The sequence below is a fragment of the Acipenser ruthenus genome, chromosome 38 (assembly GCF_902713425.1).
Source record: "Acipenser ruthenus chromosome 38, fAciRut3.2 maternal haplotype, whole genome shotgun sequence".
NCBI lineage: Eukaryota > Metazoa > Chordata > Actinopteri > Acipenseriformes > Acipenseridae > Acipenser > Acipenser ruthenus.
Genome location: NC_081226.1, coordinates 10,491,861 through 10,507,693, shown reverse-complemented (window position 1 = coordinate 10,507,693; position 15,833 = coordinate 10,491,861). Strand labels below are relative to the sequence as shown.

General features: G+C 40.9%; 1 pseudogene; it reads left to right on the top strand.

Moving 5' to 3' along the window:
* Nucleotides 1–391: 391 nt before the first annotated feature.
* LOC117434188 (guanylate-binding protein 1-like) lies at nucleotides 392–11,285 on the top strand (annotated as a pseudogene).
* The last annotated feature ends 4,548 nt before the right edge of the window (nucleotides 11,286–15,833 follow it).

The window sequence follows — 15,833 nt, the reverse complement described above, 5'->3', positions numbered from 1 at the left end:
TTTATTGAACCTGCTAAAGACAATGCTCTGAGATGCATCACCTGAAATATATGTACCCTTATGATGGCCTTTATCTTCCCTTCAATTCTTTTTTCAATGGGATTTATTATTTAGGGTTTACAGGGTTTTTTAAAACTGTAATTCAGAAGAACAGTATATCTCCAGCTGTTTGTGATTTTGTGGAAGAACAGTATCTGTGACATGACAAGGAATATCTAATTAAAAAGTTTAATATTTTTACAAAATACATTCAAATTTTTTAATTCATTTGGGCAGCAGCAAGGATAGTTGTACAAAATAATGTATAATAATAATAATAATAATAATAATAATAATAATAATAATAACAACACATACCTTTTTGTGAGAAACAGAAAACGTTTGTCAGTTCATTTCTGTAAATCAGCGTTTCTAAGACTTGAATGTGGTTTTGTGTGCAGGAAGCAGCTATGGCTAGCAATACAGTGGCAATGCCAGCCCCTGTGTGTCTGATAGAGAACAGCTCCACTGGACAGCTTCATGTGAACCAGCAGGCGCTGGAGATCCTGTCCCAGATTGACCAGCCGGTGGTGGTGGTGGCTATCGTGGGCTTGTATCACACAGGCAAATCCTACCTCATGAACAAGCTGGCTGGGAAGAGATCGGGTAAGAAGGGGGGGCCCTGTCTGCATCTGTTTTAAGTGTTCATTATTTCCAATAGACATCAGAGTGAACTTACAGACAAACAGGCTCTGAGACTTTAGAGTGTGTTGCTATAATTAATAAAGTGTAATTAAGACGAGAATCACTCCTGATTGAACTTGTACAGTGTTATATTTATTGATTCCAAGTCTCAGAGCACACCTGCATTAGAAGAGATTAACATTAGACATGTTAAAATGGTCACTAGGTTCTAGACAGTAGTTAGGTAGCTGGTCATATTCCCTTCCCATTGGGAGTCCCGTCAGGCACACCTCACACGATGTTCGGGGAGGGAATGCAAGCTCTTGGAAGCGTGTCTCAAATAAGCATCCCTGCCCTGCTGTACCACATCAAGCAATGAGACGACGTGCTAAAAAGCATGTTTGTGTTCTTCAGTTAATTCAGACTCCCCTGAAATTGCACTGCTCTACGTGTCTTGCATAATGTACACTACTTCATAACCACAACCTCTAAAAACTGATGTTACCTTAGCAACCTACTGTGGCTGAGGCGTATCTGGTCAGCAGTGAGAATAAATGAAGAGAATCAGGTAGCAGTTCAAAGCAGTAAAAACTGTGTGTGTGAGCAATCTGATTACTCCGTCTCTATTGTCTACATATTCAAAATAATCATCATTATGTGATTTCTCATATTTTTTCATCAATTAAAATTCTTCTGGACCAATACAAAACTGTCTGGTATAACTGCAGTGTTGCTACACCCTCCGGCCTCACTCCACACAGAGTTGTATTAACTGTATCAACACGCCTGGCAGTCCATAGTCTTGTGTCCATGTCTTTGTGTTGTTTGACTATGAAAATGAAAGGCACATTGTCAGAGAGGGATGCGATTATGTTAAGAGTTTACAATGAGCAGTGTTCGGATTGTCATGGCACAGCCTGCTGTACTGCTGGAACTGCACATGTTTCTGAGGGACCACACCTTCTTCTTATACACTGTGAAAAGCATCTATAAGCAGACCTGGGCGTGAGCAAAGTGCTGAAAGGGTTTTCCTGGGCTGTGCTGGCATTGTGGAATTCCCCTTTGTTTTGCAGGATTCTCCCTGGGGGCGACCATACAGTGCCACACTAAAGGCATCTGGATGTGGTGTGTCCCTCACCCGTGTAAACCCGGTCACACCCTCGTGCTGCTCGATACGGAGGGGCTGGGAGATGTGGAGAGGGTACAGCGTCTCTAGATTTCACATTTTCAATTAAAATAAAAAAGTGTATCTTTGTGATTTGTGCGTTGTAGATTTCCTAGTTTCAAAGTTTAATGTACAGTAATTATTTCTGAATTCCCAGGGAGACCAGAAGAATGATAACTGGATCTTCACGCTGGCTGTGCTGCTCAGCAGCACCTTGGTGTACAACAGCATGGGCACCATCACCGACAACTCAGTGCAGAACCTGCAGTATCCAGACAAACCACAACCAAATGTATGAATTTATGAGTGTAGTGCTGGCTGCTGTCAGGACTGTGCTGGGAAGTGATAGGAGAGGTTCCCCTCACAACTCTCTGCTCATTTAAACCTCCAGTACAAACTTCAGGATAATTCAAATACTTCTTAGACTTGTGCAGAATCAGTGCTGTCCTGGCCATCTATAGCTACCCTACCTATTGACAGTGTTATGGTAGGTCCCTGATGCAAAATGTCTTATAAAATTAAATACATATATATTTATATAAAGTTTTGGAGCTTATCCTTGTATGCTGTGCACGTCAGTAGGGTGCATGCTTGTATGCTGTGCACTGTCAGTAGGGTGTACGCTGTGCACTGTCAGTAGGGTGTATGCTGTGCACTGTCAGTAGGGTGTATGCTTGTATGCTGTGCACTGTCAGTAGGGTGTATGCTGTGCACTGTCAGTACGGTGTATGCTTGTATGCTGTGCACTGTCAGTAGGGTGTATGCTGTGCACTGTCAGTAGGGTGCATGCTGTGCACTGTCAGTACGGTGTATGCTTGTATGCTGTGCACTGTCAGTAGGGTGTATGCTGTGCACTGTCAGTAGGATGTATGCTTGTATGCTGTGCACTGTCAGTAGGGTGTATGCTGTGCACTGGCAGTAGGGTGTATGCTGTGCACTGTCAGTAGGGTGGATCCTTAACCTTTGCCTATAGCTATGTGACTGAGCTGACAGAACATCTGGAAGTTAAGGCAGGAGATGGGAATCTGGATATCTCTTCAGAATTCGCTCGTTTCTTCCCCTCCTTCGTCTGGACGGTGCGAGATTTCTCTCTGGACCTGATTATGGATGGGAAGCCTATCACAGCCGATGAATACCTGAATAATTCCTTAAAGCTAAAAAAAGGTAAAATTTCACAGAAATATTGATGCAGATTTGTTTCCTAAACATATTTTGATACAAATTATTTTTTGACCTACCCATTTCCAAGTCCAAGTCCTGGACACACCTAAAGGCGGCCTATTTCAGCCTGCACTTGGTGGCAGGGGGCAGGTAGGGGGTCAACTTGCATGACAAGTGTTTATTTCTCATTTAACAGGTTCATCCAAGTCCACCCAGAGCTATAACTTGCCACGCGAGTGCATCCGAAATTACTTCCCCAGTAGGAAGTGCTTTGTGTTCAGGCGTCCCACCTCTGAAGACAAGATGAGGAGAATTGAAGAGCTCACTGACAGCGACCTGGAATCAGTATTTGTAGAACAGACCAAGAACTTCTGTGCCCACATCTTCAACAATACTGAAACCAAAACAATGAAAGGAGGATTCACAGTCACTGGCAGATGTGAGTGCATGAAAACATCTCAAATCCACACCTCACTGTCTCCCCCACACGGCTACAGCCTCACTGTCTCCCCCACACGATTATAACACAGAGATCGGCAGTTCTTTCCTTTTGAAGTCCAGGTTGTCAGGGAGTACCACACCAGTAAAAGTTTGCATTAATCTACTTGTAGGTTGAAAAACAAAGAACTCAATCCATGTTAGGACAAGACTTCAAACCCATTGTACATATACTGATTATATAAGATAACTAATACTGTATATCATCACTTCAGACTCTCAGTCGCTTATAATTAGTACTCAAACATTTTATCAGCAAAAAAACAGTTTTTCATTAGTAATAATAAAATGGGGTGGTCAAAAAAATATACAAAGAATAAATTGCGTTTTTCCAGTTTGGCTCATATTTGCTGCTCATTTTGTTCCTACATGTTTGGTTAAACGCTGATACCCTTCAAAGTGTGTGCTTTGTGTGTTCCAGTGCTGGGGAGACTGACAGAGATCTATGTGGAGACCATTATCAGTGGGCAGATCCTTTGTTTGGATAATGTGGTTCTGGCCCTGTCTCAGATTGAGAACTCGACCGCAGTGCTGAGTGCCCTCACTCACTACAAGGAGCAGATGAAGGAGAGAGTCTCCTTTCCTAGTCACACCCAGAAGGAGCTTTCTGATCTGCATGGCCAGTGTGAGGCTGCAGCTGTACACATCTTTCTGGAGCGCTGCTTCAAGGATGAGAATCAGAGATACCAGCTGGAGCTCATGGTATGGACTGGGTGCTTTTTTTCATACAGGGGTCCAAGATACTGCAAGACTAGAACAGCCAAGCCCCAACGAGCCCTATTCACAACACAGTATTATTCATGTATTAGACCAGCCCCAGCGAGCCCTATTCACAACACAGTATTATTCATGTATTAGACAAGCCCCAGCGAGCCCTATTCACAACACAGTATTATTCATGTATTAGACCAGCCCCAACGAGCCCTATTCACAACACAGTATTATTCATGTATTAGACCAGCCCCAACGAGCCCTATTCACAACACAGTATTATTCATGTATTAGACAAGCCCCAATGAGCCCTATTCACAACACAGTATTATTCATTTATTAGACCAGCCCCAACGAGCCCTATTCACAACACAGTATTATTCATGTATTAGACAAGCCCCAGCGGCCCTATTCACAACACAGTATTATTCATGTATTAGACAAGCCCCAGCGAGCCCTATTCACAACACAGTATTATTCATGTATTAGACCAGCCCCAACGAGCCCTATTCACAACACAGTATTATTCATGTATTAGACCAGCCCCAACGAGCCCTATTCACAACACAGTATTATTCATGTATTAGACAAGCCCCAGCGAGCCCTATTCACAACACAGTATTATTCATGTATTAGACCAGCCCCAACGAGCCCTATTCACAACACAGTATTATTCATGTATTAGACCAGCCCCAACGAGCCCTATTCACAACACAGTATTATTAATCTATTAGACAAGCCCCAGCGGCCCTATTCACAACACAGTATTATTCATGTATTAGACCAGCCCCAGCGAGCCCTATTCACAACACAGTATTATTCATGTATTAGACAAGCCCCAGCGAGCCCTATTCACAACACAGTATTATTCATGTATTAGACCAGCCCCAACGAGCCCTATTCACAACACAGTATTATTCATGTATTAGACAAGCCCCAACGAGCCCTATTCACAACACAGTATTATTCATGTATTAGACAAGCCCCAACGAGCCCTATTCACAACACAGTATTATTAATCTATTAGACAAGCCCCAACGAGCCCTATTCACAACACAGTATTATTCATGTATTAGACCAGCCCCAGCAAGCGCTATTCACAACACAGTATTATTCATGTATTAGACAAGCCCCAGCGAGCCCTATTCACAACACAGTATTATTGATGTATTAGACAAGCCCCAGCGGCCCTATTCACAACACAGTATTATTCATGTATTAGACCAGCCCCAACGAGCCCTATTCACAACACAGTATTATTCATGTATTAGACCAGCCCCAACGAGCCCTATTCACAACACAGTATTATTCATGTATTAGACCAGCCCCAACGAGCCCTATTCACAACACAGTATTATTCATGTATTAGACCAGCCCCAATGAGCCCTATTCACAACACAGTATTATTCATGTATTAGACAAGCCCCAACGAGCCCTATTCACAACACAGTATTATTCATGTATTAGACCAGCCCCAACGAGCCCTATTCACAACACAGTATTATTCATGTATTAGACCAGCCCCAACGAGCCCTATTCACAACACAGTATTATTCATGTATTAGACCAGCCCCAACGAGCCCTATTCACAACACAGTATTATTCATGTATTAGACAAGCCCCAACGAGCCCTATTCACAACACAGTATTATTCATGTATTAGACAAGCCCCAACGAGCCCTATTCACAACACAGTATTATTCATGTATTAGACAAGCCCCAGCGAGCCCTATTCACAACACAGTATTATTCATGTATTAGACCAGCCCCAACGAGCCCTATTCACAACACAGTATTATTCATGTATTAGACCAGCCCCAACGAGCCCTATTCACAACACAGTATTATTCATGTATTAGACCAGCCCCAACGAGCCCTATTCACAACACAGTATTATTCATGTATTAGACAAGCCCCAGCGAGCCCTATTCACAACACAGTATTATTCATGTATTAGACCAGCCCCAACGAGCCCTATTCACAACACAGTATTATTCATGTATTAGACCAGCCCCAACGAGCCCTATTCACAACACAGTATTATTAATCTATTAGACAAGCCCCAGCGGCCCTATTCACAACACAGTATTATTCATGTATTAGACCAGCCCCAGCGAGCCCTATTCACAACACAGTATTATTCATGTATTAGACAAGCCCCAGCGAGCCCTATTCACAACACAGTATTATTCATGTATTAGACAAGCCCCAGCGAGCCCTATTCACAACACAGTATTATTCATGTATTAGACCAGCCCCAACGAGCCCTATTCACAACACAGTATTATTCATGTATTAGACCAGCCCCAACGAGCCCTATTCACAACACAGTATTATTCATGTATTAGACAAGCCCCAACGAGCCCTATTCACAACACAGTATTATTCATGTATTAGACCAGCCCCAGCGAGCCCTATTCACAACACAGTATTATTCATGTATTAGACAAGCCCCAACGAGCCCTATTCACAACACAGTATTATTCATGTATTAGACAAGCCCCAACGAGCCCTATTCACAACACAGTATTATTCATGTATTAGACAAGCCCCAACGAGCCCTATTCACAACACAGTATTATTAATCTATTAGACAAGCCCCAGCGGCCCTATTCACAACACAGTATTATTCATGTATTAGACCAGCCCCAGCAAGCCCTATTCACAACACAGTATTATTCATGTATTAGACAAGCCCCAGCGAGCCCTATTCACAACACAGTATTATTCATGTATTAGACCAGCCCCAACGAGCCCTATTCACAACACAGTATTATTCATGTATTAGACCAGCCCCAACGAGCCCTATTCACAACACAGTATTATTCATGTATTAGACAAGCCCCAACGAGCCCTATTCACAACACAGTATTATTCATGTATTAGACAAGCCCCAGCGGCCCTATTCACAACACAGTATTATTCATGTATTAGACCAGCCCCAACGAGCCCTATTCACAACACAGTATTATTCATGTATTAGACCAGCCCCAACGAGCCCTATTCACAACACAGTATTATTCATGTATTAGACCAGCCCCAACGAGCCCTATTCACAACACAGTATTATTCATGTATTAGACCAGCCCCAATGAGCCCTATTCACAACACAGTATTATTCATGTATTAGACAAGCCCCAACGAGCCCTATTCACAACACAGTATTATTCATGTATTAGACCAGCCCCAACGAGCCCTATTCACAACACAGTATTATTCATGTATTAGACCAGCCCCAACGAGCCCTATTCACAACACAGTATTATTCATGTATTAGACCAGCCCCAACGAGCCCTATTCACAACACAGTATTATTCATGTATTAGACCAGCCCCAACGAGCCCTATTCACAACACAGTATTATTCATGTATTAGACAAGCCCCAGCGAGCCCTATTCACAACACAGTATTATTCATGTATTAGACAAGCCCCAGCGGCCCTATTCACAACACAGTATTATTCATGTATTAGACCAGCCCCAACGAGCCCTATTCACAACACAGTATTATTCATGTATTAGACCAGCCCCAACGAGCCCTATTCACAACACAGTATTATTCATGTATTAGACCAGCCCCAACGAGCCCTATTCACAACACAGTATTATTCATGTATTAGACCAGCCCCAACAAGCCCTATTCACAACACAGTATTATTCATCTATTATAGAGGAGTGTGGTGCCTATAACACTTAATCATTAATATCATCCAACTAAACTGTTTTTATTGCAAACCTAAATCCAATGGCTTGTCTGGATTTATTTATTTTTAATTGTTTCTCCCCAGAAATGTTTGCAGGAGGAGTATGAATCAATCTGTCGTAAGAATGAGGAGGAATCAGAGAAGTCTTGCAAGGCACTCATTGCAAGTCTCTTCAGGAATGTAGAGGACAGACTGAGCTCAGGTTTCTACATGGACATAGGAGGGTACAAGCAGTACAAGAGTGACCAGGAACACTTCATCAGGCAATACAAAGACACACCTGGCAAAGGGATTCAGGTAGCACACGACGCCAAGGGGAGCCCTATCTCTGCATCACAGTTTCTGCACACAGACTTGTCATTCTTTCCTTAAGCAGAGAGATTGGAACACACATGCAGAATCCTCTTGGGATACACACAATGAATCACTAGCCAGGCTTTCGAAATGTGCATTTTACACGTGACCTGTCATTCTTAATAACAGAAGTGTACGTTTCATATATAACACTAAAGTTATTTCTGCCTCCTCTGCCGTTAAGCCTGTTGCATAAACTAAAGCAATGCGAGGCACAGCCGTGTGCAGTGGACATGCGAGGAAATGAACAGTTCAACAGTTAAAGGGGCAGGAAAATAGTATAATAGCGACAGTAGTGACTTTAGAATAAATGCTCATCAATACAAAAGCCTTCTTTAAACCTTTTAAAAACATTTTCTATGTGATCATTTCCAGGCTGATGCCGTTCTGAAGGAATTTCTGAATGGAAAAGAGATAATGGGTAACATGATTCTTGCTGCTGATGAGTCTCTCAGCGAGCAACAGAAACGTATAGAAGGTGAGGTTCAAATCCTGATTGAAACAGGGTCTTATCCACCAGCATGAAGCACCACTCATCTTTACACATGCTGATGAGATGTTACACTTATCCACCAGCATGAAGCACCACTCATCTTTACACATGCTCATGAGATGTTACACTTATCCACCAGCATGAAGCACCACTCATCTTTACACATGCTCATGAGATGTTACACTTATCCACCATCATGAAGCACCACTCATCTTTACACATGCTGATGAGATGTTACACTTATCCACCAGCATGAAGCACCACTCATCTTTACACCTGCTCATGAGATGTTACACTTATCCACCAGCATGAAGCACCACTCATCTTTACACATGCTCATGAGATGTTACACTTATCCACCATCATGAAGCACCACTCATCTTTACACATGCTGATGAGATGTTACACTTATCCACCAGCATGAAGCACCACTCATCTTTACACCTGCTCATGAGATGTTACACTTATCCACCAGCATGAAGCACCACTCATCTTTACACATGCTCATGAGATGTTACACTTATCCACCAGCATGAAGCACCACTCATCTTTACACATGCTCATGAGATGTTACACTTATCCACCAGAATGAAGCACCACTCATCTTTACACATGCTGATGAGATGTTACACTTATCCACCAGCATGAAGCACCACTCATCTTTACACATGCTCATGAGATGTTACACTTATCCACCAGCATGAAGCACCACTCATCTTTACACATGCTCATGAGATGTTACATTTATCCACCAGCATGAAGCACCACTCATCTTTACACATGCTCATGAGATGTCACATGTGTTTAATACCCTGTGTGGCCTTGGCAACAAATACAAATATCGCTAGTGCTAATAAGAGTTAAGAACATGTTTAGATCACCTTTAAAAGGGAGCAGTGCTAATGTTACCAGTGCTAATGCGATGGGCAGTGGATTTTAGATGAAGATGGTTTTAGATGGTAAAGTTTATAATTCTCTTGTGAGACGCTGTCCCTTTATTCCTGTCTCCTAGAGGACCAAGCTAGGCGTGATGCTATGGAGCGGGACAGACAGGCAATACAGGAAAATCAAAAGGTTCTGCAGCAGCTGCTGGACGACCAGGAGAGATCCTACAAGCAGAACATGGAGCAGCTTCTGAAAAAGATGAAGGAAGAACAAAAGACTGCCGCAGAGGAGTATGATAGAGTGCTGCAGGCTAAACTCAGGGTAATCCCACCTCTACATGCATTGGACAGATATTTATTACAGAGGGTGCAATGTGGTCAAAGTTTATTAAAATAGGAACACCAATGCAGTGTGTGTCCTAAACCACTGGGATCTTTCCAGCCTCGTTAAGTCACTGTGAGTTGCTGGGATAGATGCTTAATAGAAATGAAATGGAATAATAATTCAAGCTATGAAATGGAGTTTCCTCTTTCAGAATCATTAAAGGCCCTTTTTTTGTGTTCACGTGTAACCATATAACCTGCCTCCCTTTTTATAGGAACAGAAGGATCTTCTAGAGAGCGGTCTTGAGGAGAAGGCAAAGAAACTGGAGAATGACGTGAGAAGCCTGAGTCAGAAGTAGGAGGAGACACAATCCCAGTCCAACTTAGGCAGAGTCGTGGAAGCAGTTGGCAACGTATCTTCCTTGTTTTTACCAGGAATAGCTGGAAGAGTAGTCGGAGTTGCCTCTTCTTTATTTTCACGCTTTTTTTGACTTTATGGGCTTGATCTCCTTCATATATATGTTTATGTTCCTGTGTGATTGTTACTTATTCAACATGCTCACAGTATTTCACATTCTAAGCACTGAGAAATAGTTTGAAGAAATGATTAACGTATTATTTACATGTTTTAGGTAGACTGCTTGCTACTCTTAACTGAATATGTGCCTGTATCTTGTAGATTTTGTATAATGATGTGGATTTTACAATACAGATCCATCGTTTCCTGCAGCTTTCCTGAGACACAAGCCGAGCACACATTTCACTGTGCAGCACCAAACAGCCAACGTGGTGGCCTTAGATTTAAAATAAATTCCATTATCTATTCAAATTCTATTATTCCAACAACTTTTGTCTATTTTCTTACAACAGAACCTTGTATAAGTGCAAAACTAACATTCTCTGGTCAGACTCCTCATGGAACTTTCTTCCCAGAGCTTCATGGAGATAGGGGGAATGATCAGGGAATATCCTGGAAAAAAACTAAACCAAATGATCCATGTACAGTATGCATGTTTCTACCAGTCAGGTGACACACAGAACATGAACAGTGGGTCTTTACTGCCGTCGTTTGCCAAACTCCTTCTTTGCTTCAATATCCCCCAGTATTTACTTGTTTTATACGGTCAAAATCTGGAGGCATATGGAGCTGTGTGTCTCTGTCTACGTCACATTTACATTGCTATGGGTGAAGGGACATCCTCTTTTTTGGATTATCACCCTTGTAGCTAAATGATTGGGTTTTAGAAAAGAAATATTGGGAAATAATCAATTTATAGAATCTTTTCATGTATTAATGAAATTATCTTTAGTTCTGGTTGTCTTTTATTATGTAGGTTTCCAATAAAAAACAGACTAATACTTTAAACTTCAGTGTGTGTGTGAGATACCTCGACCAGCCTGTATCAGTGTGTGTGTGAGAGACACCTCGACCAGCCTGTATCAGTGTGCGTGTGACACCACGACCAGCCTGTATCAGTGTGTGTGAGAGACACCTCGACCAGCCTGTATCAGTGTGTGTGTGAGACACCTCGACCAGTCTGTATCAGTGTGTGTGTGAGATCCCTCGACCAGCCTGTATCAGTGTGTGTGTGAGACACCACGACCAGCCTGTATCAGTGTGTGTGTGAGACACCTCGACCAGCCTGTATCAGTGTGTGTGTGAGACACCTCGACCAGCATGTATCAGTGTGTGTGAGACACCCCGACCAGCCTGTATCAGTGTGTGTGTGAGACACCACGACCAGCCTGTATCAGTGTGTGTGTGAGACACCACGACCAGCCTGTATCAGTGTGTGTGAGACATCTCGACCAGCATGTATCAGTGTGTGTGAGACATCTCGCCCAGCCTGTATCAGTGTGTGTGAGACACCTCGACCAGCCTGTATCAGTGTGTGTGTGAGACACCTCGACCAGCCTGTATCAGTGTGTGTGTGAGACACCTCGACCAGCCTGTATCAGTGTGTGTGTGAGACAGCCTGTATCAGTGTGTGTGTGAGACACCTCGACCAGCCTGTATCAGTGTGTGTGTGAGACACCTCGACCAGCCTGTATCAGTGTGTGTGTGAGACAGCCTGTATCAGTGTGTGTGTGAGACACCACGACCAGCCTGTATCACAACTTTGACTTAACTTCAACAACATATTTAAAGTTACCATTCTGACCCAAAAATACAGTGTAATTCCCCCAACCAAACACCAACCCCCACATCACCTCCCCCCCCCCCCCCCCCCCCTCACGCCTACCTCACCACCATCCCAACCATCAGGAAAATAAATTAAAGTAGTACTAGTATTGTTTTTTTTCTGTTATCAAGTAGTTCAGTACTTCTCTGTTTACTTCATAATATTCTTAACATAACATTTATTTAACATATCATGCAGATTTACTGCTCATTTGAAATGCAATGAAATAAGATCAAATGTTTTTTTAACTAATGTTAAGGTTCTATACAGGCAAAGTGTAACATATATGAGTAACTCACCAGCCATCACTTTTCGAAGTTTGAGGTCATAAAATGATCTTTTGTTTCCAAGTCCCTTCCAATTGAATTTGGTTGCTAATTCATTACCAAGTAAGGCAGCCATAATTCTGCGGACAGCCGTAGGAATATCCACCTCACCAATGGTTTCAAGGAAGGCAGTCTGACCAAATCAAAAAGGAGAGTAGTTGGCTTTGGGTTAAGTTATGAGCTAGAATGACCTGGTGCTATCAGCATGCTTGCAAGTGTTGTGATGTGTTAGTCCTTATATAGCTAAAAAAAAAAAAAAATATCCACCTTATACACTAAAGCAGAAATTAAATATGGTTTTAAACTTAAGACAGCAATGTTTCTGAGATGTGCTCCCATAAAGAACATATTTTTGGTATTCTCAGGCTACATATTTTTCTAAATGTGTCCCTAACAGTGGTTGGTATAGTATATTTAACACTTTTCAAAGCCAAGTGTGAATGGATTTAAATTTAATCGCTAAACACGAAGGTTGTTAGCAATACATCATTTTGTTTTTAAAGTTGCTCTGTCTATCAGGTGAAGCTTGGTTCAGATGGGATTTTTTATTTAATTTGTAGGATTTTCTACTGGTATATCACATAACTTTAATGTGGTATCACAATTTTTATAATGAATATTACCATTTGATCCTTGCAGCTCTTTTCTTCTAGAAGTTGTTCAAGGCTGTCCACATGTTCAAATGTATTCAGTGGCAGGGAGACATCATCTGGCAATGTCACCTCATAACCGCTGTTGAACTGCTTTATTATATTTGCCACTATCCTCTTCACAATAGTCAGCTCACTTTTGATCTCCTCTAAGGAGGTTACAGAGTGACGGTTCCTTGCTGCAGAATTCAAAACTTTTATTAGCTCATATTTATTAATATGAGTCACCTGGTACGTGAAACTGTGTATAGTGTGGAAGCTACTAATCCCACAGCAACAGCATATGAGATAGCAGGCTATTTGGTGTCATCACAATCAACTTCAATTTTTAAAAAAAGCAGTGACCGATTATTTAAGATTTTTTTTTATTTATTTATTAATCTAAAAATGGTTTAGTACAGTGACCCTGAAGTGCAAAACACAACTGCAAATTCAAAAACACACAACTGCAAATGGTGGTGATGGTGGTAGTGATGGGACAGGAACTGAGTCCTTTTTCCTTCCTACCGGTGCTCCTTCCTCGCTGTCTTTTATTAAGTCAAAAAAAAAAAAAAATCATTTACAACTGTTACTTGCATTGTATTACATGTTCCTATTATCTGAAAAACACATTTATTTGACAAAAGTTGTCAAAATTGGAAATGGGTAATTTCTAAAACACTATGACAACAGTTATTAATGGTTTATCTCGGTTTAGCATTGACGAAAAAACAAATACACAATTCTCTGTAGCAACTGTTAATTGTACATTTTGCTTAATGCAAAACAGAAATAAATTAAATGTATTGCACAACTATATACATTACTTTCTAGATTGTTGATTCCGCTGCAGATCGTCAACATCACTCTGCAGATCGGATTCCACCAGGATATACTGGACTTTGAACGCCGCTACCAAGGACAGTATAACGAGAACATGATGGGAGACTACATTTGGGGGCTGATTCGTGAAAGTGATTTACAGTATAATCGTAAATCTCGAAAAACTACTCACTTCTAAATCTTTTGTAGTCATTTTTGTATTACTTTAGTATAAATACATGTTAATTTGGATTCATATGTTGTTTTTTTCTGACTTTATGTGAACGAAAAGACACAAATTCTCCCGTTTTCTCATTGGAAATAGGTAAATTTCAAAATATCATTGTCCTGGTCACAAAAGCAAAGTTTGTGGGGAATAATAGCCATTTTCTATACTTTTGAGGCATAAGCAATTAGGAAATAACACTTACTACCCAGGAACAAAAATTGTGTTACATAGTGTAATAAGGCATTACTGGATGTAGGTGTCTAAGTGTGTTTTCCTATGGAACTGTGTGAAGGCTGTGATTTTTAAACTAGCAGTCCTATATATCTATGGAAGGATTAGAGGTTTTAAAATAAGATAATAAAAATAAAAAAACTTGAGTGGTAATGGAAGTGGTGCACAGGTGGTGTTTTAGTACAAGTATGTATATAAGTCATGCATGGCGATCACCTATGGCAGTATCTGATGGCCACAGATTCTGTCAGTATCGTAGGTAGAACAAAGGGGCTTAACAGAGCCATCAAGTAGGTGTTGATATGTTACTTTATATATTGCTTAGGATACTTCATTTTAGTATCATTAATTTTGATATAATATGTAAATGATTTTTTAATAGTTTAAGGGGATTGTAACTGAGCATTAAAAATGTATATTAAGTATAATAATCGGTTATCTGTTTTAGTGTGGGGGAAATGATTTTTTGCTTCACAGACAGGAAGCTAACACTCATTCAGATGAGATTCTTGAAGTCCTTTATTGCAGAATGAATTAACCCAAACTAAAAGCTGCAAATATATAGTTGTTTAGTAACATAGTATAGATGTTACTTTGTTGCCTGATTTTGTCATGTGCAAAGTAATACAGTTGCTGCTATACAAATAAAAGAAACTAAAACAGATCATTTGTGTCGGCTGGGGGAAAAATCTAAATAAGGAAAGAACTCTTCTATCCACTTGGGGAGGGCAGCACCTTGACAAACTGCTAGTCAAGCAAGATATTTTGCAACTCCTTATAAATATGAATTTAACAAATTAACCAAAAAAAAGTAAAAAAACCTTTCAGAATGTTCAATAGTTTAACACGTGTGCCAGCTACAGATATAATTTATCAATGTAGGTTTGTAATTTTTTGTTCTTAGTTTAAAAATGAAGTTGACCTGTTTCAGCCATACAATGCACAGAGTACATGCTCCATGTGTTGTCATGAGACTCTTCATGTGTAAGGAGGTCCTTCCGCAGGGGATTTGTGGACATGTATGGAGACCAGAAGCATTTTCTTGCCCCTCTCATCCATTTGTTGCTTATGACTGCCACCTCATTTCTTCCAATGAATTCTGCTATTTTTGTACATTTCCATCTGTTTAAACAAACTGTCCTTAATTTAAAAAATGAAAAGAAAAAAAAAGTGTAAAGGCCTTTTTATTCATGCATGGTAAGCGTGTGGGTAAGTGTGATATGCTTTTATTTTCACAGATTATTCAAAGTGTTCACAGATAAAACCAGATACTGTGATGAAACAATTCACAAAGTGTCTTCTTTCATTTAAAGCTGATTTGAAAACGCTAGCTGCCGAATTGAAGCATTTCAAGCCCTTTCATTCACCCCAGCTAGCCTTTTCAGTTTACCTCAGAGACTGGCGCTCATCGTTTAAATCAGACTAGCGAACTTCAGAACATTTCCCTCCATCATCCT